General features: G+C 38.8%; 1 protein-coding gene across 3 annotated transcripts in view; it reads right to left on the reverse strand.

Annotated features, from left to right (window-relative positions):
* ARHGEF9 (Cdc42 guanine nucleotide exchange factor 9) overlaps positions 1-23,712 on the reverse strand; it is a 569,920-nt gene that overhangs the window by 358,339 nt on the left and 187,869 nt on the right. The window lies entirely within an intron of this gene.

Below are 23,712 nucleotides of genomic sequence, written 5' to 3' on the forward strand. Positions count from 1 at the left end.
AAGCTCCGACTTGTAACCCAAACATTTCATCAGCCTAACTGCTGAGCTCTGGGGAGCAAACAGCCAGGACGCCAGGCTAAGGGGTCTTCCCTTTTGCAGGCCTCGCCTAGGGGGCACCTTTACCGGCCACTGGAGAGGCTCGCTGAGTGCCACACCCTAGCCTCGGGCCCCCGCCTCGCGTCTGGGAGAGGCCTGGCCGACTTGGCGTTGAAACGGGAGGCTGTGTGAGGAGGGCGGGACCGACTGTTCACAACCCTTTTCCCGGATCCATTCAATCCACTCCTTGCAGTTTCCTGGCTATTGCGACACCCCCAGGAGAGCAGATTCCCCGCATGTTAATCACAGTGTGCGTTTTTTTAACCCCCCTCCCTCTTTTTAATTAGCTCCGTAATCACACGCTTCTGACCAACAACCCTAGGGTGGTTGAGAAAGGACAGCTTGGTTAGCTGGGAACTCGAATGGTGCTTTCCCTCAGCTCTTGCCAGGTGTGTACTAAGATGAAGGAGCATTGCCTCCTGGAGATCAGGCCTCCTGGCTAGGGAATCCGAGTCCTTGCTTGCTAGATGGGAGGGATTGACTTTAGAATTTTACAGGAGGGTTCAATGAACATGCCTCTGTTTTTAAATAGAGAAATTAGGTCGATCAGCCTGGCAATTATACTAATAAATCTGTATAACGTGTGAACAATGACATGAGGGGAGCCATAAAAAAATAGAGCTGGAGCAGCCATTTCAGAGGAATTGCCTTGCACATCTTGTTTTCTTTATCTTCCAACTGGACCAAACCACCAACATTCTGAGAAGTCAGTAAGGACAAGAATATCTCGTTTGGAAGTACTGAGGAAATTGGATTTTCCTGATGACTTAATCTTTAACCAATCAATGAATAACAAGTCTAGCCTTTTGCCTGATGATCAAATCTCAAGCCAATCTATGAAGTACAAACCCAGCCTTACCTCATCTAGCACCAATGAACTCTTCTTTAATACAACTTACCTCATCTTCCTCCTTTTTTCTCATAAAAACCCTAAACCCCTCTTCCGTAATCAGGATGCTATTTGGATTTCCACCTGATTCTGTGCTCCCCTAACTGCAATTCTTTGATCCCAAATAAAGTCTTTGCCTCTTAAACTAGTTTCTGGTTTTGTAGGTTGACATATGATGTCAGAAAGTGGGACCTGAAGCGGTATTACCTTTACGAACCAGTGTCCCTTGGAAACCAGTTTGGTACCAACAGGAGTCCCCTTGTGTGCTCACTACCTCCACAGACTTCCAATCATGAGTTCTCTCAGGTTCTGACCTCCCTCTCTTCTGGTTGAGGTCTGTGCCTTTCTCTGAGATTCTGGGGGCAATATCCCAATCTGGGGTCAACTGACTAGAGACAATTGTCTCCAAGCCTACTCACAAATTTTGCCGACTGGAAGAGTATCCCTGTTTGGGCTACTTTACAGCAGCTCACAGCTATTGCCGCCTGGAAGGGTTTCTCTGTTTGAGCTGGCTATGGCTGCTGCTGAGGGTTTATTCTCTATCTGGTGGGTGCTCAAACTCTGTCTTTTGTGTTATTTGTCCAAATAGCTGTAGCCAGCAGATCAGAAGCACAGGTAATAACCTAAGGCTTACAACTGGTGTCTCTTTGTCTCTTTGTCCCACTGTGCTTTAACATGGGAATTTCATCTTCTAAAAGCTCCTGAGAAGGTCTTCCCTCAGGAACTCCAGCTGGGTTTATATTTAAGAACTATGGTCCTTCCTCGTAAATTTTTGTCCCAGTGGACCGGTAATACTAAAGATTATTTAAAATTATAGTTGCCACTTGGGGGCTCCTTTCAGCTTCCAAAACTTGTCTTTTTGTGCCCTGAGAATTGTGGACCAGACAAATTGAATATAATCTTTAATTTCTAAAGATCAAGTGTGCCACTTTCCAGCACAAATGCTTAAAAACTATAGTTGTTGAAGGTGTAAAATTTGCAAAAAGCAGGAAAATCTTACTAAGCTTTTTTCATATTCTGAGAGCTTGGCTTGGTAACCAACAGATTGGGGCCCCAAAATATCGTCGGACAGAAATACGGGTTACACCCCATTTGTGGCCACCAGATATGGCCGGACATAAATGTGGATTGATCTCCATTTGCAGCTAGAGTTCTACCAAATTGCTGCAAGCCCTCAGGGGAATTACATTAACCATTAGAAACAACCTTCCAATGAGGTAAGATCATTTAAGAAGCGCACTTAAAAGCAAAGGTTTCAAAATTCCAAAATAGCCTTATTGAAAGTTCTGTTGCAAAAAGCTAATGAAAAATTAAGATATGAGAGGTACTTAAAAGAAAAGACTATAAAAAAGTCTGTTAAGTTAATGCCTTTACAGACACCCCCATATCTACCTTCGAAGGAGAACCCCATATGGGCCCTTCCCAGAGTTAATGAAACTGAGAGATTCATTATCAACAACTGCTATGTTGTTCCTGTAAACAGCCAGGGGGAAATCAAAATTGAAAATTAATGGAATTGCCAGAAATATTAACTGTTTGTCCCAGCTGAAACCTAACAAAACATTTGAAAGGATTTAGTAACTTAAGATCAGAACTTTGGCCAAATTAGAAGCTGATATTCAGATCCTGATAGGAATTTTTTAAGGCCTTCTTCCATAAGTTAAAATAAAACTACGTACCCAGGGGGAAAAAACAAATTAAGGATAATGTAATTGGATGGGTATGTCACTCCTTTGATAAGCAACTAACCTCCCCTGTTTATCTCAAAAAGCTTGTAACCTTTCCAGGAACTGGTATCTGGAACATCCCCAATTCCTAAGACTGAAGAAACAAAACAGGAAAAAAAGAGGCAAATGGCTGTAAAAGCACCTTTGCCCAAAATCTAGCATCTTAAGTGTCTTCTCCACAAATATTAGTAGAAAAAACACCTTAGCTATTTAAGCAGATAACCTTAATTTATTCCATCTGCCAGAAACAAAATTTGGATCCAACTATTCTTTCATAACTGGTGAGCTTTGTATTACTGTACCTGATTCATGGCAGTAATTTTAAAACAATAGCTATGGGGTCTCTATGTATGCATGTCTCTATATTTGTATGTTATATATGTGTGTTATTTTTCTATCTCCAGATGGCATAATTCCTAAAAGAGGTCTATTTAATTGGGTAATGTAAGCACTTATATAAATTATTTCTAAATATAATAGAAACTAACCCAAATGTTTTTCAAGTTATCTTGATATAAAACTTTTGTTCTACCTAGGTTTACTCAATTCAAACAAATTCATGTTATCTCTGTTACAAAATTTGTCAGCAAGAAAAAAATAAGATGATAGCTAATTGCTTTAATGATTCATGAAATTTTCATGAATAATCTAAGTATGAATGTTAAGAACAAATAAGTTATATAGATGTTAATGAAATAAGAATTTTTAGGTGCAGTGATTATATTTATAGTATGACTTAAAAATACCTTCCAAAACCTTTTGGTAACTTGAAACCTAGAGTTCTGCTAAGTTAAGTTAAATAATATAAATTTATTATCTAGATTACTTCCGTAAGATAAAATATTAGACATTAATTGCTAAAAAAGTGTAAGTTTAACTACTCTTGGCTTCTTATTACAGAAAAACTAAAAGATGTTTGGATCTATTGGTAAAAATGTCTTGTGCCATGTTAAAAAAAATTATGCTGTGAGAAAATGTATGTTTTCTGTAAAAGAAAGTGTAAAGAATGGAAATGTTTTTGCTAAGAAAGTAGATTTTGCACTAAAGTAAAATGGGTTATAGGAAAAAGGAAAGGACAAATTCTGGATGTAAAAAAAGTAGAAGGTTTGTGGAAGAGGAACCCTGAGAAAAAGTTTTGTGCATGGTCAAGCTGGCTAAGGTTGGAATGACTTTAATTAAGTAAGTGAATTTTAATATCAAAAGTAAGCTAGTGCATGGGGCATGGCCCCATGGCCAAGTGGTTAAGTTCACATGCTTTGCTTTTGTGGCCCAGGGTTTCACCCGTTCAAATCCTGTGCATGGACATGGCACCACTCATCAGGCCATGCTGAGGTGGCGTACAACATGCGACAACTAGAAGAACCCACAACTGAAAAATATACAACTGGCTGGCCCAGTGGTGCAGCAGTTAAGTGTGCATGTTCCGCTTCAGTGGCCCAGGGTTTGCCGCTTCGGATCCCAGGTACGGGCATGGCACCACTTGGCAAGTCATGCTGTGGTAGACATTCCACATATAAGGTAGAGGAAGATGGGCATGGATGTGAGCTTGGGGCCAGTCTTCCTCTGCAAAAACAGGAGGATTGGCAGCAGTTATCTCAGGGCTAATCTTCCTCAAAAAAAAAAATATATATATATATATATACACAACTATGTCCTGGGGGGATTTGGGGAGAAAAAGCAGGAAAAAACAGGAAAACTGGCAACAGTTGTTAGCTCAGGTGCCAATCTTGAAAAAAAGCAGGAAGCTATAGGTGACGTCAGCAACATGGCAGAGTGAGCTCACCCAGGACTCTCTCCCCTCCAAACTACACCCAAGAGGAACAATTGAATTTAAACCAAAAATTCTAACAACAAAGAGATCATCAGAGACCCACAGCAGCCAAACGATGCAGGGTGGAGAGGCTGGAGCCATCCTCAGAGGAGCCGGAACCAGGTAAGAGAGAACTTCGCTCCCTCCCCTAGAGACTGAGATCACTGCCATGGGTGAGGGAAGCAGCAGGAGAAGGGTCATGCATCCACAGCATCATCCAGGACTCCTACCACCTGTGCGGCAGCAACCCTCTAACGGGGGAAAGCTTTTGCCTAGGGGGACCCCATCAAGCCAGGGCCCCAGGAAACCAGAGAGTGAGAGCTGATCGGAATCCAGGTCTGTGCGTGAGAGAAAGTGCCCCTCCTCCCCCAACCCATGTTGCATGCCGCCATCGCAACTGAAAGCGGAGGGCTGAAAACGCACGGCTCTCAACCCCCATCTAGTGGCAACAAGATGTAACTGCAACAGAATAATAGCGTCATGCGCAAAAACTGCTCCTCTACCATCCAGCAATTTATAAAAGTCCAGACCAGAAGGAAAACAATAAAAACAGAATTAAGTCCTGAGGGCTTGGAAATAGGTAAACTAAGTGGAAATGAGTTCAGAGTGGCTATCATCAAAAAATTCAATGAGGTAAAGGGAAATATAGAGAAACAAGTCAATGAGTTCTGGAGTTACTTCACAAAAGAGATTGAAACTATAAAGAAGAATCAATCAGAAATACTAGAGATGAAAAATACAATGGATCAGATAAAACAGAATATGGGTTCCCTGAATGCATGTGTAGACACCATAGAGGAGAAAATTAGCATAATCGAAGATAGACAGGCTGAATGGCTCCAGACAGAGGAAGAAAGAGAAATAAGAATTTAAAAAATGAAGTAAACATCTGAGAAATAGCGGACTCAATGAGGAAATCCAATTTAAGAATTATCAGAATCACTGAGGGTGTGGAAAAGGAAAATGGAAAAGAAAGGGTGCTCAAAGAAATAATAGAAGAAAATTTCCCAAATCTAGGAATTGAGGGAGAAATGTGTGTGGACGAAGCTTTCAGATCTCCTAGATTTGTCAATGTAAAAAGACCTACTGCAAGGCATATAATAGTAAAAATGACAGAGATGAATGAAAAAGAATCAATACTCAGGGCAGCAAGGCAGAAGAAAATAACCTACAAAGGAACTATCAGACTTTCAGCGGATTTCTCCACAGAAACCTTACAAGCTAGGAGAGAACAGAATGACATATTCGAAATTTTAAAGGATAAAAATCTTCAGCCAAGAATACGCTATCCAGCAAAAATATCCTTCAGATTTGAGGGAGAAAGTAAACCTTTTCCAGAAAAACAAAGGCTAAGAGACATTGTGGCCAAAAGACCTCCACTACAAGAAATCCTCAAGAAGGCTTTCATACCTGAAAAAAAAAAAAAAAAAAGGAGAAAGGGGTCACAAAACACAGAGTAGGGAGACAAATAGATAGAATCAGAATAGGATAGCAAATATTCAACTATAGCATTAGGATAAAGGGAAGGAAACTGCCAGAGCAAAGACGATCTTATCAATCTAACCACAAACTCACAACACGAGTTGGGATAAGAGATGAAAATAATAATTTAGTTGGGGAAGAGGAAAGGGACTAAATCAGTCTAGGCCAAGGAAGTAAGAGACCACCAGAAAATGGACTATATTATATACGAGATTCTGAATACAAGCTTCAGGGTAGCCACTAAACTAAGAAACAGAACAGAGACAGAAAACATAAATAAGGAAAAAACTAAGAAACCCAGCATAAGAAATTGCAGAAGTCAATGGGTATGCTAAAACACACAGCACGAGAAACAAAGGCAATGCAGGAAAGCCAGAAAATGAGTGACAGAATCACAGCATTAAGCCCTCATACATCAATAATCCCCCTCAAGGTAAACAGAGTGAACTCTCCAATAAAAAGACACAGAGTGGCAAAAAGGATTAAAGAACAAGATCCAACAATTTGTTGCCTCCAGGAAACACATCTCAGCTCCAAGGACAAACACAGGCTCAGAGTGAAGGGGTAGAAGACAATACTCCAAGCTAATGGCAAACAAAAGAAAGCAGGTGTTGCAATACTTACATCAGACAAACTAGACTTCAAGCTAAGGCAGGTAAAGAGAGACAAAGAGGTGCAATATATAATGATCAAATGGACACTCCATCAAGAAGAAATAATGCTTATAAATGTCTATGCACCCAACACAGGAGCACCAAAGTTCATAAAGAACTATTAACAAACCTCAAAGAAGATATTAAAAATAACACAATAATAGTAGGGGACCTCAACACGCCACTCACATAATTGGACAGATCATCCAGACAGAAAATCAAGAAGGAAACAGCGGAATTAAAGGAAAAGCTAAACCAGTTGGACTTAATAGACATATATAGAACACTCCATCCAAAAACAGCAGAATACACATTCTTCTCAAGTGCGCATGGAACATTCTCAAGGATAGACCATACGTTGGGAAGCAAGGCAAACCTCTACAAATTTAAAAAAATTGAAATAATAACAAGCATCTTATCTGATCATAATGCTATAAAGCTAGAAATTAATTACCAAAAAAAGCTGAGAAAGGCACATGGATGTGGAGACTAAACAATATGCTATTGAACAAGCAATGGATCATTGAAGAAATTAAAGAAGGAATCAAAAAATATCTAGAGACAAATGAAAATGATAACATGCCATATCAACTCATATGGTATACAGCAAAAACTGCATTAAGAGGAAAATTCATTGCAATACAGACACATCTTAACAAACAAGAAAAATCCCAAATAAGCAATCTTACACTACACCTAACTGAATTAGAGAAAGAAGAACAAACAAAGCCCAAAGTCAGCAGAAGGAGAGAAATAACAAAAATCAGAGCAAAAATAAATGCTATTGAAACAAAAAAGGCAGTAGAAAGGATCAATGAAAGAAAGAGCTGGTTCTTTGAGAAGATAAATAAAATTGACAAACCCCTAGCCAGACTTGCAAAGAAAAACACGGAGAAAGCTCAAATAAACAAAATCAGAAATGAAAGAGGAGAAATAACAGACTCCACAGAAATACAATGGATTATAAGAGAATACTATGAAAAACTATATGCCAACAAAATGGATAACCTAGAGGAAATGGATAAATTCGTGGACTCCTACACTCTCCCAAAGCTCACTCAAGAAGAAGCAGACAATTTGAACAGACCAATCACAAGGAAAGAGATTGAAACAGCATTCAAAAGCATCCCAAAGAATAAAACCCCAGGACCAGATGGCTTTCCTGAGGAATTCTACCAAACCTTCAGAGAGGATTTAATACCTATCCTTTTCAAGCTATTCCAAAAAATTAGGGAGGATGGAACACTTCCTAAGAGATTCTACTAGGCCAACATCATGCTGATACCAAAGCCTGACAAGGACACCACGAAAAAAGAGAACTACAGTCCAATATCACTGATGAACATAGGTGCAAAAATTATCAACAAAATTTTGGCAACCTGAATTCAGCAATTCATCAAAAGGATCATACATCACGATCAAGTGGGATTCATACTAGGGACACAGGGATGGTTCAACATCTGCAAATCAATCAATGTGATACACACATCAACAAACTGAGGAATAAAAATCACATGATCATCTCAATAGATGCAGAGAAAGCATTTGACAAGATCCAACAGCCATTTATGATAAAAACTCTGAACAAAATGGGCATAGAAGGGAAATACCTCAACATAATAAAGGCCATATATGACAAACTCACAGCCAACATCATACTCAATGGGCAAAAACTGAGCGCCATCCCCCTGAAAACAGGGACGAGGCAAGGATGCCCTCTATCACCACTCTTATTCAACATAGTATTGGAGGTCTTGGCCAGAGCAATTAGGTAAGAAAGAGTAATAATAGGAATCCAAATAGGGAGGGAATAAGTGAAACTCTCGCTGTTTGCAGACAACATGATCTTATATACAGGAAACCCCAAAGAATCCATTGAAAAACTGTTAGAAGTAATCAACAACCACAGCAAAGTTTCAGGGTATAAAATCAATTTACATAAATCAGTAGCATTTCCATACTCTAATAACGAACTAACAGAAAAAGAACTCAAGAACACAATACCATTCACAATCACAACAAAAAGAATAAAATACCTCGGGGTGAATTTAACCAAGGAAATGAAAGACCTATACAATAAAAATTACAAGGCTTTCCTGAAAGAAATGGATGATGACATAAAGAGATAGAAAGGCATTCCATATACATGGATTGGAAGAATAAGCATAATTAAAATGTCCATTCTACCTAAAGCAAGCTACAGATTCAATGCTATCCCAATCAGAATCCCAATGACATTCTTTACAGAATTAGAACAAAGAATCCCAAAATTCGTATGGGGCAAAAAAAGACCCCGAATTGCTAAAGCAATCCTGAGAAAAAAGAACAAAACTGGAGGCATCACAATCCCTGACTTAAAAACATACTACAAAGCTACAGTAATCAAAACAGCATGGTATGGTACAAAAACAGATGCACAGATCAATGGAACAGAATTGAAATGCCAGAAATAAAACCACACATCTATGGACAGCTTATCTTTGACAAAGGAGCTGAGGGCATACAATGGAGAAAAGAAAGTCTTTTCAACAAATGGTGCTGGGAAAACTGGAAAGCCACATGTAAAAGAATGACAATTGACAATTCTTTCTCACCATTCCCAAATATAAACTCAAAATGGATCAAAGACCTAAAAGTGAGATCTGAAACCATAAGGCTTCCAGAAGAAAATGTAGGTAGTACACTCTTTGACATGAGTATTAAAAGGATCTTTTCAGACACCATGTCTTCTCAGAAAAGGGAAACAATAGAAAGAATAAACAAATGGGACTTAATCAGACTAAACAGCTCCTTCAAGGCAAATGAAAACAGGATTGAAACAAATAAACAACCCACTAACTGGGAAAAAATATTTGCAAGTCATACATCCGACAAAGGCTTAATATCCATAATATATAAAGAACTCACACAATTCAACAACAAAAAATCAAACAACCCGATCCAAAAATGGGCAGGAGACATGAACTGACATTTCTTCAAAGAAGATATACAGATGGCCAATAGGCACATGAAAAGATGTTCATCATTGCTGGTCATCAGGGAGATGCAAATCAAAACTACACTAAAATATCACCTTACACCCATTAGAATGACAAAAATAGCTAAAACTGATAGTAACAAATGTTGGAGAGGTTGTGGAAAAAAAGGAACCCCCATACACTGCTGGTGGGAATGCAAACTGGCTCAGCCACTATGGAAAACATTATGGAGATTCCTCAAAAAATTAAAAATAGAACTACCATATGACCCAGTTATCCCACTACTGGGTATCTATCCAAAGAGCTTGAAGTCAGCAATTCCAAAAGTCCCATGCACCCCAATGTTCATTGCAGCATTATTTATGATAGCCATGATGTGGAAGAAACCTAAGTGCCCATCAACAGATGATTGGATGAAGAAGATGTGGTATATATACACAACGGAATACTACTCAGCCATAAAAAAGAACAAAATTGCCCCATTTGCAACAACATGGATGGACCTTGAGGGAATTATGTTAAGTGAAATAAGCCAGATAAAGAAGGACAATCTCTGTATGACTGCACTTATATGAGGAATTTAAAAATGTAGACAAAGAGAACAGATTAGTGGCTACCAGGATAAAAGGTGGGGTGGGTGGTGGGCACAAAGAGTGAAGGGGTGCACCTACAACACGACTGACACAATAATGTACAAATGAAATTTCACAAGATTGTAACCTATGATTAACTCATTAAAAATTAAAAGAAAAAAGTAAGCTACTGCAAAATTACAATTTGGTTTTCTCTCTATTATAAAGACAAGGTTTTCTTGGCTTTTAGTCTGCTCTTAATAAAGAGATTATGAAAGGTTTTTTCTTTACCTTTGAGTAGTCTACCAAAAAGGCAGGGGTTTTCTGTTTTATCAAAATAATTTCTTGTATTGTTTTAACAGTTATTTAATCACAAGAGCTGAGGTTTTTCTTATAAGTATTTAACTTTCTGTATTTGTCTGAAAATCTTTAATTGTCACCATTGGTTAATTGTCTAAAAATTATATAAAATTCCTGAAATTTCTGATATGTCTTGGTATAATGTTATCAGTCATAGATCTAGTCACTATCTTAAAATGTAATATGTCATAAAAATAACCAAGTTTATTTGTCAATTACATTATAATGTTAAATGTTTGTAAGTTATAGATATTTCTTGTTTTACTCTGACACTCTAGAATACAGGTTTCTTATAAACTTGCAGATCATAAAACTGGACTGGGAAAGAAATTACAGAACTCTAACAGAGAAACTGATGGCTCCATTAAACTTTCAACAAAAGATCAAGAATGAATATTAATTACATGGGAATGCATGAACTGAGGAGACTGTTCTAATCTTTTGTTTTTCCATATTTAAATCCTTTTCTCTTAAACTAGCAACAATTTGGTAAGATATACCTTTGTGAAGAAAGATTTACTTTTTCTCTCTACCTGGTTCCTGCAGAATTCAGAAACCCTCAATCAGTATTCTTATTTTCACTTATACAAATAATCAGATCAATTTTTTAATATAAACAAATTAGTTTTACTCTGATTATCTTTGATTAAAAAATGAGGGTAATTGTGAAGATAAAACTTATGTTTGCACCTTTGTAGATGTTGGATTCTGGTCCTGTTAATTTGAGGTTGTTATATACCTGTGGACCAGACTCCCCTGGACTAGGATATTACTTTCGGCTTTGCCAAATGTTCACAGTGCCCTCTTTAGAAAACATGAACTGATTCCACATGAGATTGTTGCCAGCAGGTCAGTGTCTGTTGGTATACAACCTTCTGCTGATCCCTTGTTGTCTTACGCTAGTATGACCAGCTACTATAAGTCTCTAGTGTCCTATACTCAAGCTTGTCATCAACAGGTTAAAGAAGTTCTCTCGATTCCAATTTAAAGGATCCTGTTGGGGACTGAGATATTGGTGGCAGCCATTATTGTGACCCAGTACAGGCATGCTGACACAGACTGGAAGATGCTAATGGAGTTCTTCCCCTGGGCTGTTAGCCTAGGGGTCTGCCCAACCCACTAGAGCACTGCTTTAACCCAGCTCAGGCAAGGCAGGCATCCTGCCATAGGGGCTGGCCCCACCCCACAGCAAGCCCTCAAGCACCTTGTGGGCCAGCATAGGCTGGATGCCTGGATCCTCTGAAACCAACTGGATCTGCCTCTGCAGGGCAGGGCATGCACAAGGAGCAGGCAGAGTGGGGCCTCTGCAGGGGGGTGACTGGGTCCACCTTCAGGGGGTCATGACATGCATGGGGCAGGAGTATGTCAATGGTGTGTGTGGTCCTGGGGGTGGTGGGACTTGTCAGCTGAAGAAGACTTGAGCTTCTGAAACAAAAACAGAGAATCAACCCCACCTTCCAAAGCCTGAAACAACTGGGTCCTCCCGTCTGGGCCAACTCCTCAGCTGAAATCCTGAAAGAGCTGACAACAAACTTGCAGGCTGGAGGCCTACAGCAATTGTAAGCTCCTGAGCCTATCAACCAGCCATGCTGGGGGCCTACTCACTTAGAAAAACTGCAACAGGAATGTGCTATTATACCTTGCAGCCAACTGTACTAGGGGTCCCAACACCCAAAAAGTGACTAAAGGGTCCATAGCAACCACATGTAGCTGAGAACTACAACCAGTGGGACAGGAGACAGCCTAGCCTCCCTGGGCACCTGCAGCAAGAGCAACCCTGCCACAACAAAAGGACACATGAATCCCACACAGGGGTCAGTCCTGGAACATTTGGAACTGGTGATGAGAGTGAAGCACACTGCTGAGCCTCATAAGGCATCTCTTACGTAAGGCCACCTCTCCAAGATCAGAAGATGTAGCTGACACATCTAATACATAAATAGAAGCACAGAGAAAGAAGCAAAATGAGGAGGCAAAGGAATATGTTCCAAGTAAGGGAACAGGAAAAAAAAAAACAGAAAAAGAACTAAATAAAACAGAAATGAACAATCTACCTGACAAAGAGTTCAAACAAAAAGTCATAAGGATGCTCACTGATCCTGAGAGAAGATGGATGAACTCAGTGAGAACCTCAAAAAAGACTTGGAAAAAGAACCAATCAGAAATGAAGAATACAATACTGGAGATGAAAAAAGTCACTAGAAGGACTTAATAGCTGGACGGAAGACTAGAGGAAATCACTCAAGCTGAACAGACAAAAGAAAAAAGAATTAAAAAGAATGAGAACAGTCTAAGAGACATCTGGCACAACATCAAGCACACTGACATTCATATTATAGGTGTCCCAGAAGGAGAAGAGAGTGACAAAGGGACAGAGAATCTATTTGAAGTGATAATGGCTGAAAGATTTCCTACACTAAAGAAGAAAACAGACATCCAGGTTCAGGAAGCACAGAGAGCAGTAAGCAAGATAAACCCAAAGAGGCCCACATGAAGACATATTATAATTAAAATGTCAAAAATTAAAGATAAAGGGAGAATCCTAAAAGCTGTGAGAGAAAGGTAACAAGTGACGTACAAAGGAAACCCCATAAGGCTATTGGCTGACTTCTCAGGAGAAACTTTACAGGCTAGAAGAGAGTGGCATGACATATTTAAAGTGCTGAAAGGAAAAAACCTACAGCCAAGAATACTCTATCTGGCAAGCTTATCATTCAGAATGGAAGGAGAGACAAATGGTTTCCCAGACAAGCAAAAATTAAAGGAGTTTATCACAAAGAAACAAGTTGTACAAGAAATACTAAAAGGACTTATTTAAGTGGGAAAGAGAAGACCACAAATAGATCTAAGAAAATAATCTTTAAAAAAGGGAGTAAAATCACTTGTAAAGGCAAAACTACAGTAAATGTATCAGATCAAACACCTACTAATATTAAGGTGAAAACACAAAAGTACTAAAATTATCTATTTCAATAATAAGAAGGTAACAGATACACACACACACATACACAAAAAGAGGTTAGATATGATATCAAAAACATAAAATGTGTTGCAAATGGGTGATTTGGTCTTTTTTATGGCTGACTTTTGTTACGTTGTATACATATATAACACATCTTCTTTATTCATTCGTCCGTAGAAGAGAACATGGGTTGCTTCCACATCTTGGCTATTGTGAATACTTCTTCAATGAACATAGGGGTGCATAAATCTCTTGAGATCATTGATTTAAAGTTCTTTGGATAAATACCCAGTAGTGAGATAGCTGGATCATATAGTATTTCTATTTTTAGTTTTTTGAGAAATCTCATACTGTTTTCCATGGTGGCTGCACCAGTTTGCATTCCCACCAGCAGTGCGTGAGGGTTCCCTTAACTCCACATGCTCTCCAACACTTGTTTTTTGTCTTGCTAATTACAGGCATTCTGACCAGTGTAAGGTGATATCTCATTGTAGTTTTGATTTGCTTTTTCCTAATAATTAGTGATGTTGAGCATCATTTCATGTGTCTGATGGCCATCTGTATATCTTCTTCAGAAAAATGTCTGAAACATGGATGGACCATGAGTGTATGATGTTAAATGAAATAAGCCAGACAGAGAAAGACAAATACAGCATGATTTCACTCACATGTGGAAGATAACAAATACATCAATAAAGAGAACAGATTAGCAGTTGCCAGAGGGGAAGGAGATGGGGGGTAGCGAAAGGGATAAAGAAGCACATATGTATGGTGATGGATAAAAATTAAACTACTGGGGGTGGGCATGATGAAATGTATTCAGAAATTGATAAATAATAATGTACACCTGAAACTACACTGTTATAAACTATTATGATTTCAATAAAATTACTTGAAAAAACAAACATAAAATGTGGGAGGAGGGGAGTAAAAGAGAAGAGCTTTTAGAAAGAGGTCAAACTAAAGAGACCATCAACTTAATATAGATTGCTATATATGTAGGTTGTTATATATGAACCTCATGGTAATTACAAGTCAGAAACCTATACTAAATATACAAAAAATTAAAAGAAAGGAACCAAACATAATACTACAGAAAGCCATCAAATCACAAGGGAAGAGAGCAAGAGAAGAAGAAAGGAACAGAGAAGAACTACTAAAACACCCAGAAAAATGTAACAAAATGGCAAAAAGTACATACTTATCAATAGTTACTTTAAATGTCAATTGATAAAATGGCACAATCAAAAAGCATAGGGTAGCCAATTTGGTAAAAAAAAAAAAACAAGACCCATATATGTATGCTGCATATAAGAGAGACAATTCAGACCTAAAGACACACAAACTGAAAGTGAAAGGATGGAAAAAGAGGCTCCATGCAAATGGCAATAAAAAGAAAGCTTGGGTAGCAATACTTATATCAGACAACATAGACTTTAAAACAAAAACTGTAATAAGAGACAAAGAAAGGCATTACATAATGGTAAAGGGAACAATACAACAAGAAGACATAACAACTGTAAATATCAATGAACCCAACATAGGAGCATCTAAATATACAAAGCAATTATTAACAGACATAAAAGGAGAAATAGACAGTAGCACAATAGTACTAGGGGATTTTAGCACTCCACTTACACCAATGTATAGATCATCCAAACAGGAGATCAATAAGGAAACATTGGCCTTTGAAGACACAATAGACCAGATGGACTTAGTAGATATATACAGAGCATTCCATCCCAAAATGGCAGAATACACATTCTTTTCAAATACACATGGAACATTCTCCAAAATTGGTCACATATTAGGCCACAAAACAAGTCTCAATATGTTTAAGAAGATGGAAATAATATCAAGCATCTTTTCTGATAACAACATTATGAAACTAGACAACTACAAGAAGAAAGCTGGAAAAGTCACAAATATCTGGAGATCAAACAAAATGCTACTGAACAAAGATTAAGTCAATGAAGAAAGCAAAGGAGAAATCAAAAAAATACCTGGAGACAAATGAAAATGTAAATACACATGCCAAAATTTATGGGATACAGCAAAAGCAATTCTAAGAGGGAAGTTTATAGCAATACAGACCTACTTCAGCAAACAAGAAAAATCTCAAATAAACAATCTAACAGTGCATCTAAAGGAACTGGAAAAGGAAGAAAAAACAAACCACAAAATCAGTAGAAGGAAGGAAATAATAAAAATCAGAGCAGATTTTTAAATGAAATAGAGACTAAGAAAGAAAATAGAAAAAATCAATGAAACCAAGACCTGGTTCTTTGAAAAGATAAACAAAATTGACAAACCTTTTGCTAGACTAGACAAGAAAAAAAAGAGAAGGCTCAAATAAATAAAATCAGAAACAAAAGAGGAGAAATTACAACACTTCAAAAATACAAAAGATTATAAGAGAATACTATGAAAAGCTATAACAAATTGGATAATCTGTATAAAATGGACAAATTCTTAGAATCACACAACCTTCCCAAACTAAATCAATAAGAAATAGGGAATTTGAATAGACCAATCACCAGTAAGGAGATAGAAACAGCGATCAAAAACCTCCCAAAAGGGGCTGGCCCTGTGGCCCAGTGGTTGGGTTCGTGTGCTCTGTTTCAGCAGCCCAGGGTTTCACTGGTTCGAATCGTTGGCGCAGACACGGCACCGCTTATCAAGCCATGCTGAGGCAGCATCCCACATGCCACAACTAGAAGGACCCACAACTAAAAATATACAACAGTGTACTGGGGGCTTTGGGGAGAAAAAGGAAAAATAAAATCTTAATAAAATGATTAAAAAAATAAAAAATAAAAAAAATTCCAAAAAATAAGAGTCATGGACCAGATGGCTTCCCTCGGGAATTCTACCAAACATTCAAAGAAGTCTTAATACCTATCCTTCCCAAGTTCTTCCAAAACATTGAAGAGTAAGGCAAGCTTCCTAACGCATTCTACAAAGTCAAAACCAGAAAAGGACATCACAAAAAAATAAAATTACAGGCCAATATCACTGGTGTCATCAATGCAAAATCCTCAACAAAATACTAGCAAATCGAATGCAACAATACATTAAAAAACTCACACACAATGATCACTTGGGATTTATTCCAGGGATGTGGGGATGGTTAAACATCTGCAAATCAATCAGTGTGATACACCACATTAACAAAATGATCATCTCAATAGTTGCAGAGAAAGTATTTGGCAAGATACAGCATCCATTTATGATAAAAACTCGCAATAAAATGGGTATAGAAGGAGAGTACTTCAACATAATAAAGGCCATATATGACAAACCAACAGCTAATGTCATTCTCAATGGGGAAAAAGGAAAAGCTATCCCTATAAGAACAGGAACCAGACAAGGATGCCCACTTCCACCACTCTTATTTAAAATAGTAATGGAGGGGCTGACCCTGTGGTTGACTGGTTAAGTTCACGCACTCCGGTTCCACATCCCAGGGTTTTGTCAGTTCAGATCTTGGGTGTGGATATGGCACTGCTCATGAGGCCTTGCTGAGGCAGCATCCCACACAGCACAACCAGAAGTATCTACAACTAGAATATACAACTATGTACTGGGGAGCTTTGGGGAGAAAAAGAAGGAGAAGGGGAAGGGGGAGGAGGAGGAGGAGAAGGAGAAGGAGATTGGCAACAGATTGTAGCTCAGGTGCCAATCTTTAAAAAAGAAGCGAAGAAGAAAATAGTATTGGAAATCCTAGCCAGAGCAATCAGACAAGAAAAATAAATAAAAGGGATCCATATTGTAAAGGAAGAAGTGAAACTGCCACTATTGGCAGATGACTTTATTTTATATATAGAAAACCCTAAAGAATCCACCAAAAAACTTTTAGAAATAATAAATGAATATGGTAAGTCACAGGATACAAAATCAACATACAAAAATCAGTTGCATTTCTGTACACTAACAACAAAGTAACAGAAAGAGAAATTAAGAATACAATCCCATTTACAATTGCAACAAAAAAAAAATTAAAATACCTAGGAATAAAAATAACCAAAGAGGTGAAAGATCTGTACACTGAAAACTGTCAAAGGTTGTTGAAAGAAATTTCAGAAGACACAAAAAAATGGAAAGAAATTCTGTATTCTTGGATTGGAAGAATTAACATAGTTAAAATCTCCATCCTTCCCACAGTGATTTACAGATTCAATGCAATCCCTATCAAAGTTCCAATGACATTTTCCACAGAAGTAGAACAAAGAAACTTAAAATTTATATGGAACAACAAAAGACACTGAATAGCCAAAGGAATCCTGAGAAAAAAGAGCAAAGCTGGAGGTATTACACTCCCTGATTCCAAAACATACTACAAAGCTATGGTAACCAAAACAACATGATACTGGCACAAAAACAGACACACAAATAAATGGAACAGAATCAATAGGCCATAAACCCACACATTTATGGACAGCTAATTTTCAACAAGGGAGCCAAGAACATACAATGGAGAAAGAAAAGTCTCTTCAATAAATAGTGTTGGGAAACTGGACAGTCACATGCAAAAGAACAAATGTAGACGGTTATCTTACACCATACACAAAAATTAACTCAAAATGGATTACAGACTTGAATGTAAGACTTGAAACTTCTAGAAGAAAACATAGGCTGTTAGACATCGGTCTTAGCAGCATATTTTCAAGTACCATGTCTGACAGGGCAAAGGAAACCATAAAAAAAACATGGGCTTCATCAAACCAAAAAGCTTCTGTACAGCAAAGGAAACCATCAAAAAAACAACAAGACAACCTATCTATTGGGAGAATATATTTGCAAACCATATATCTGAAAAGGGGTTAATATCCAAAATATATGAAGAATTCATATATCTCAACAACAAAAAAACTAACAACCCATTTAAAACATGGGCAAAAGATCTGAACAGACATTTCTCCAAAGAAGACATTCAGACGGCCAACAGGCACATGAAAGGACATTCAACATCATTAGCTATCAGGGAAATGCAAATCAAAACTACAATGAGATATCACCTCACTCCCATCAGAATGGCTATAATTAACAAGACAGGAAATAACAAGTGTTGGAAAGGATGTGGAAAGGAAGGAGCTCTCATACACTGCTGGTGGGAGTGCAAACTGATGTAGCCACTATGGAAAACAGTAGGCTGATTCTTCAAAAAATTACGAAAAAAACTACCATAGGATCCAGCTATTCCACTGCTGGGAATTTATCCAAAGAACATGAAAACGTAAATGTGTAAAGATGCATGCATCCCTATGTTCATTGCAGCATTATTCACAATAGTCAAGACTTGGAGGCAACCTAGGTGTCCATCAAGGGACGAATGGATAAAGAAGATGTGGTACATATACACAATGGAATATTACTCAACCATAAGAAATGATGAAATCCAGCCATTTGTGACAACATGGATGGAGCTTGAGGGTGTTATGCTAAGTGAAATAAGTTAGAGGGACAAAGTCAAATACCATATGACCTCACTCATAAGTAGAAGATGAAAACAACAATAAGCAATCTCATAGAGACAGAGATTGGATTGGTGGTTACCAGAGGGGAAGGGGGTATTGAGGATGGTGAAAGGGATGATTAAGCACATGTGTGTGGTGATGGATTGTAATAGTATTTGGGTGGTGAACGTGATGTAATCTACACAGGAATCAAAATATAAAGATGTACACCTGAAATTTATATAATGTTATAAACCAATGTTACTGCAATAAAAATTTAAAAAAGGATCCCATTGGTCACAGTCTATAGTCTGCTGACTGGTTATTCTGGAAGCATCATCAGAATAAGGCAGCCCTCAAGTCTCCTTGGAAAGGACTTAACCAAGTGCTCCTAACCACTGAAACTGCTGCAGAACCAGAAGGCATCGAAACTTGGAGATACATCCCACAGCTGAAGAAGGTTCCACCTGACATTTGGTCTGTGAAAATGCTGGAGACCTCCAAAACAAATTAACTAGGAAGAGAAGTTGCTGACATCTGAGGCAGACAGCCTTCCCAAGATGGCTGGACCAGGCCTGTATACCTTTTACTCACTGTTGTTTATTACCTTATTTTCTCCCTCTATTTATTGGAAAGACAATACTCATCCACATCTCCCAATCTGTTACAAAAGGGGGAAATCTTTCTGACTGAATTTGTCATCAGATGCCTCATTCTGTACATGAATCTAGAGAATTTAGTACATTTAATTACCAATCTCTCTGCCATTCCTCCCCTAATTCCTTGTGCTAAATGTCTAGACCTTCTTGCCTAACAAATCAAACCTCCAGAGATTTTAGAAGTAACATTTAAAACTGTTGTAAATACCTCTTGTTTTATTTGAGTAAACACCTCTGGCAAGGCAGAGACAGAACTAGACAGAAATCAGGCACAAGCTGAATGGTTAAATGCAGTGCCCACTGACATCCAGTGGTTCTATGATCTCTTTAGCTGGCTGCCCTCAGGCATTGCCTCCTGGTTCAGGTCTATTCTCCAATTTGTACTTAGAATTTTGTTTTTTATTATAGGAATTCTTGTAAAACATTGTCTCTCATGCATGCCTTAATGTTATAAAAACACCACTCACATAATGGTCACCTAGCACTTCAAAATGATTACTAAGACTTATGAAACTTCACAGGAGAAACTGCCATAGTGGCTACACCAGTTTGTACTCCAACCAGCAATGTATGAGAACGCCCTCCTTTCCACATCCTCTCCAAACTGCAGAAGATGTTTAACCTTAAAAGAACTTCATGGTAGAGCCTTGCTCTGCTCTGGTACTCTTGGTGCTCAAATGTGACCTAAACACTCCTAAGGAAACTACTTTCCCTCCTATGTGGTACATAACATACTGGGAATGAGCCTTCCTGGTGACAAGCGACCAAGCATGCTTTGATGGCTGATCAGCAATGCTTTCCAGTAGTTGATCAGCAATGATTTCCAGTGTTTGATCAATGATGCTTTTGGAGAAAGATCTTGATAAAAATGGGAAATGTGAAAGATGACATGAATGGAGCCATATTAAAATAGAGCTGGAGCAGTCATTTCAGAACAATTGCCTTTCATGTCTTGTTTTCTTTATCTTCCAAACTGGAATCACCAATAGTTAACCGTACTCTGAGGAAAAGGTCCTGACCTCCTAATTTAGAAGCAGGTCCCTTTACTTTTTACATAGGGCCTATCTTGATGAGCTCACACTGAATGCTTTCAAAACAAGGACCAGCTCTTCCTACATGCTATATGTAGTGGCAGGCACACTTTTGACAATATAAAAAAGAATACATATTTTTATTGCCATAATTATTCCTCTTCATCATACTCACCATGATAATAACAATAACAATAATAATAATGTCTGTAGTGGGTATCAGCCTCTGCATTGGGGAAGGAGACAGAAACAGATGCATGGAGATTAAATTTTTCTGAGATAGGCCTTTCTAGATTCTGCCCATGTGGAAACATAATCCCAGAAACTGATCACAAGGGACAGCTCAAGAGGTTATCTCATCCAGTTGCTTCCCTCCCAACAGGCCCTCACCATAAGAATTACTCCTATCTTTCAAGTTTCCCAGGGAAAGACAGCCATTCAAGAAGTAAACAAAAATTCACTGGACACCCATGCCAAGAAACAACCTACTTAAGTCAAATGGGTGACACAGAGATAGACAAGGCCCAGATCCTGCTCTCAAGGAACCCTTGTCAATTCAGAAGATAAGGTAAATAAGCCAACAACAGTTCCACACCTAACGTCTTCTGCTTCTCATTGTCCCAGAGGCTACAGAAAATTGGACTAACATTTTGTAAGCAAGTTGCCACTACACACTTTTCATGTTGAAAGTCAAGCAGTGCATGCATCCTATATCCCCAAGCCTTTCACTGCAGCCTGGTTAATATTTGACAGGGGTCTCTGGATATGGACTTCTCTGGCTATATTCAATAGAGTGGGCTAGTGTTTCTAATGAGCTGTTGAGTACAATGTTGAACAACCCTTTGTCTTATTTCCGAACTGTATATGGGTCAGTTGGTGTAATCAAGAGAAAAACCCTAGCCCCAATCCTCACTTTTCCTTCTGCCAGTTTCCTCCTATGCCCATATCTGTATCTTATGCCTTCCATCGGCCTTAAAATTTATACCTTTTGTGGTAGCCTGAAGAGTGACCTCACAAAGATGTCCACATCTTAATCCCTAGAACTTTTAAATCTTACCTTACATGAAAAGGGACTTTGCAGATGTAATTAAGGATCTTTAGATGGGGAGATTATCCTGGATTATCCAGGCAGGTCCTAAATGCAATACATGTATCCTTATAATAGGGAGACAGAGGGAGACTTTACACAAACAGAGAAGAAAGCAACGTGAAGATGAAGCAGAGAGAGATTTGAAGGTGCTGTCTTTGAAGATTTGACTGCTGAGGTCACAAGCCAAGGAATGTCAACTGCCACCAGAAGCTGGAAGAGGCAAAGAACAGATTCTCTCCCAGAGCCTTCAGCAGGAACAGCTCTGCTAACACCTTGACTTTTGCCCCATAAAACTAATTTTGGACTTCTGACCTCTAGGACTGTAAGAGAATAAATTTGTGTTAAGTCACTAACTTTGTGGCAATTCATTATAGCAGGCATAGAAAACAAACACATTTTTATTGTAGTCATATTTACTTTTATCTCATTTAGTTTGTTGTCTGTGCCCTTGCTACAACTCCCTACCAGAGTGTGAGCCGCAATGCCCACAAAGGGCCTTGAATAAATGCCTACTTACTGGACAACTAACTGAAGGAATGAATGAATGAATTGACGCCACTCATCAGCAAAGTGGTCAAAGGGATGGTGTGGGGAGAGAGTGCCTAGCTCATTGTAACCCATATCTATTGCTGCATACCTCAACAGAATGATGTATTCAGTTGGTATATTTCTATACAAACAACATTATGCATTTTCTAAACATCCTAAGGGTTGTTAATTAGGCTGTATGGTGTGGGGACCTAAAATGGCCACCCCAAGATATGTCTCTTTGGCATCAGGATTATTTGAGGCTGATTGCTTTTGATAAACTGGGACAGGGAAGGAGGCTCTGAGGAAAGGAACTTGCCCTTTGTTAGGACAAATTTACATTTGTAAGGTAAATCTCTATCTGTAAAAGGTGCCTCCCTCTCTGTACCAGGGAGAAGAAAGGAGATGACCTTCTCTCTGGAAACTCTTAATCAATGCCAAAGGCAAGGACTTGAATCTGCATTTTATTGTTCCTGTTTCTGGTAACCTCCTGTAGCTGACTTCCCTCCCCCTCCCAAATTTGGCATTTCTTTAAGGATTAAGCATCTTTCCTTAGGCTAGGAACTGATTGCTGGGCTCACCTGTGACCACCCAGCTCAAGACAATAGACTTGCCTCCTGCTGTGTCCATCAAGCACTGTACCAGCAGGGCAATCTTGTGACTATTGTGGGAGGGACATTTCAATCACATGTGAAACACCCTGTTTGGGGGTATATAACCACTCTGTGCACCCCACTTCTTCCGTGCCCTTTCTTCCTTCGGGAAGAAAGGCCCCGGGCCATGGTTCCTCATAAAGCTTTGTTTAATTTTCTCTTGCTATTCTGTCTCATGTGAATTTAATTCGTTCTCCAGCCAGACGAACGCACATTTGGGAAGAGGAAATGTCTTCCTTGATGAGGATTTTAGGCTGGTTAATTTTAAAACTGCAGATGAGAAGCAGACTCCAAGGACTGGAGTTTGATTACCCTTTGCTGAGAAACATTTACATTTGTAAGGGGAACCTCCATCTGTAAAGATGTCTCCCTCTCTCTGCCAGGAAGAAGGGGGATGGCCTTATCTCTAGAAACTCTTAATGGGGAAGGCAAGAACTTAAGTTGGTTACTGTCTGGCAACCTCATGTAACTTTAGGGTGGTGGCTTCTGGCCTTTACTTAATCCGATTTGATTCTTATCTAAAAGTTGTGGGACCACCCAATGGCCAGACCCCACATGCACTGATACCATTTTAACTTTTTTCCATGTTCTTTCCTTTGTCTTGTAAAGAGATGGCTCACATACTTATGCCTTAAATTTAGCCTTACTCTCCAGCCATGTTTGCAGCAGAAGCAGCAGCAGCAGCAGCTCCTCCTGCCCATGGGTCCTGTCCCCACGCACCAGCTCTGCCAGCCCATGGGTCCTGTCCCCATGCCTGCGGCAGCGG

The sequence above is a fragment of the Equus caballus genome, chromosome X (genome assembly GCF_041296265.1).
Source record: "Equus caballus isolate H_3958 breed thoroughbred chromosome X, TB-T2T, whole genome shotgun sequence".
Lineage (NCBI taxonomy): Eukaryota > Metazoa > Chordata > Mammalia > Perissodactyla > Equidae > Equus > Equus caballus.